Genomic DNA, 2,683 nt, shown 5'->3' with positions numbered 1-2,683 from the left:
TTTCCCTTACACTAATATGACGAAAACAGCTCTTTCTTTCTAGGCATGAGTGATTTCCTAAGAAATATACTTAAAAATAGGCATAAATATAGATTGGAGGGCATCCTTTTTAATTACTTTTTCCTTATGCATTTTGGCAAAATTTTGAGCCCGTTTGGATAAGCTTATTACTTTGGCTTATTTTTATTATTTTGATTTACAATTAAATACTTTTTAATCTTACTCAAGTACTATGAAAATGATATGATGCTAGTTTGAACTTTTAGATCTTTGCATGCCCAAGTTATTTTTTTATAAACAGAAAAATTATTGCTTTTCGTAGAATTGTATAATGTCTTGTTTTTCTATGAAAAAATTAGTACAACGACTTTTAGTAGATTGGCATAGAGTGTATATAATATTTTGAAGAATATATATATATATATATATATATATATATATATATATATATATAAAAGGATCATTGGAGGCTGCTGATGTGGCATCCCTCAATGATCAGAAACCCATTTATCTATTTTGTTAGATTTTTTATTTTTTCTCTCATTTTAATATAGTAAATAAATAATTAAATTTAATAAATTAGTATTTAATGCAATTAAAGGCACACTAATAGCTGGAAATTCAATTGTTTTAAAGGAAGGATAAGAGACAAATCTTTAATTCCTGTAATCGATAAAAAAAATTGACCCCTTTCACTCTTATTCAATCCTTAAAATAAAAAAATACTTCTTTTCCCTCAAATACGACAACCAAATTCAATTCAATTACAACTAAATTCTCTTTTTCTTTGCTTAGGATTAAATTTAGAATCAGGTTTCTTTAATTCGCGATTCGAAAAACATCGACAGCATCCCACAAAGATTTGAAATTTTTAAGAGTGGTTTTGCTAAGATTGTGACAAGGAATACAGTGTCTTTAGGTAAGGATTTCCTATGATTTCTGAAAATTTTGTACTTCCTTTCCTTGTAAGCGTTATTGAATACGTGTACGTGTATGTTTTTGTGTTGGAAAAACAAAACAGGTGGAGTTCTGGATCTGTGTTTTGCTGACCCTCTTTGGATGGCTACCTGGTATACATGCGGTTTGGGTCCTCACCAAGTGATCTACCCATAGTAAATTTTCTCAATTTCAGGTGGATAGGTGAAGCCCATTACTAAAGTCTATTTCTGCTAATGGAGTATCTACTTACTGTTTTGTTTATTCTTGGATGTATTTTTTCTAAGTTTATTCCCTTTCTTTTTTTTTTTTTTTGGCTATTCTCTCTTGTGTATTACATTAGAGAAATTTGGATAGAGTGTTGATGTTTAAGTATCTTAATTATATTGATTGTGTAAGTCCTTTGGATTGTAATTTGACTTTTATTTTGTTATTTTAATTGAATTCTACTCTATTAGAAGCATAAGTTAAAAACAGGATTGACATGTCTTTTTTCTACTCTTGCAAGATAAAGATATTTCTTTTTACATTGGTCGCGAGATTTCTAAGGTGAGCCTTTTTTGTGTGTAAATTTTTTATTTAATTTTGTTTCTTGTGAAGATCCATTTTTGTTGATTGTGTTGGTTGTTGTATTTTTTTTTTTTTGAGTAGTTGTGGAAGAGATTTTGTGCGGAGGTGACAAAAGGTCAATCTTCTTGCTGAAAATTGCAAACATATTCTTAGTGGTTTGATTTGTTAGGTATATTTATCTCTGTGTTCTTGCTTGTGATGAATTACTATTTTACCTGTTTGTTTTTGTTGTATGTTGTATGTCTTGATAAGTGTTGTGTCTTTGCACCCTGGGATCTTTCGTAAACAAGTAGGGCTAAAGTTTATGTATACTCTACTCTTGCAAGTTCCCACTTGTGGGATCATACTGGGTATGTTGTTGTTGTTGGGAGTGCTTGATTTCATCGATCTTTGGTACTAATTTTGTGATTTGGATATCTAAAAGTTCTATCAGGTTTCAGTGATGCAATCTACAAGAATATAGCATATTTGCTATAAAGAATTGTAGTTTCACTTTGCTAAGAGCTTTATAACAACAACAACATACCCAGTATAATCTCACAAAGTGGGGTCTTGGACAAGATAGTGTTCGCGGAATGATAGAGAGGAGAATGGAATTGCTAAAAAAAATTTCTGTGGGCTTTGTTTCTCTCCCAGGAAAGATCAGAAGGGTCAGAAGTGGATTCGCCCTGCTACGTTGGAGAATGAACTAGCGGAGAATTATGAGGGTCAAGGATTTCCTACTATTTATTTTCTTGTTGATGGTAAACATGTGACTTACAATGGACAAAGAACTAAGTGAGTTTTCTTCTTATTTAGTGTTTTGTATGTTCATTTGAGCTCGACTAATTTGGATTCACGCATTTGTAAGGTGCATTTCTTTGATTTTTATTGATATTTGTCGTTTTTGTACTTCAATTTTAGTATTATTTGGTTCGGTATACTCATTTGAGGTCGACTTAGATTCGCGCATCTATAGGGCTCATTTATTTGATTTTTTTAGTATTGTCTGGTTGTAGTTATTCGGTGTTCGGAATACTCATTTGAGCTGGACTAATTTAGATTCGCGCATTTGTTTTCGTATAATGTGAAAAAAGTATCTAGCTTGCGAAAAAGTGATTGTTGGTTTAGCTATGTTAAACGAATAAAATGTTGCAAATCATGGTAAGATTTGTTTTCGTAGGATGAAAAGAAGCAG

General features: G+C 31.2%; 1 non-coding gene across 1 annotated transcript; it reads left to right on the top strand.

The window, feature by feature from the left end:
- The first annotated feature begins 620 nt into the window (after positions 1-620).
- On the top strand, positions 621-2,424 carry LOC107847054. The gene is made up of 3 exons (XR_001667288.2): positions 621-919; positions 1,022-1,140; positions 2,143-2,424. It is a non-coding gene; the product is annotated as an uncharacterized LOC107847054 (transcript).
- The last annotated feature ends 259 nt before the right edge of the window (positions 2,425-2,683 follow it).

The sequence above is a fragment of the Capsicum annuum genome, chromosome 11, assembly GCF_002878395.1.
Source record: "Capsicum annuum cultivar UCD-10X-F1 chromosome 11, UCD10Xv1.1, whole genome shotgun sequence".
In the NCBI taxonomy this organism is placed as follows: Eukaryota; Viridiplantae; Streptophyta; class Magnoliopsida; order Solanales; family Solanaceae; genus Capsicum; species Capsicum annuum.
The sequence above is the reverse complement of the archived record's forward strand: the minus strand, read 5'-3'. Positions and strand labels throughout refer to the sequence as shown.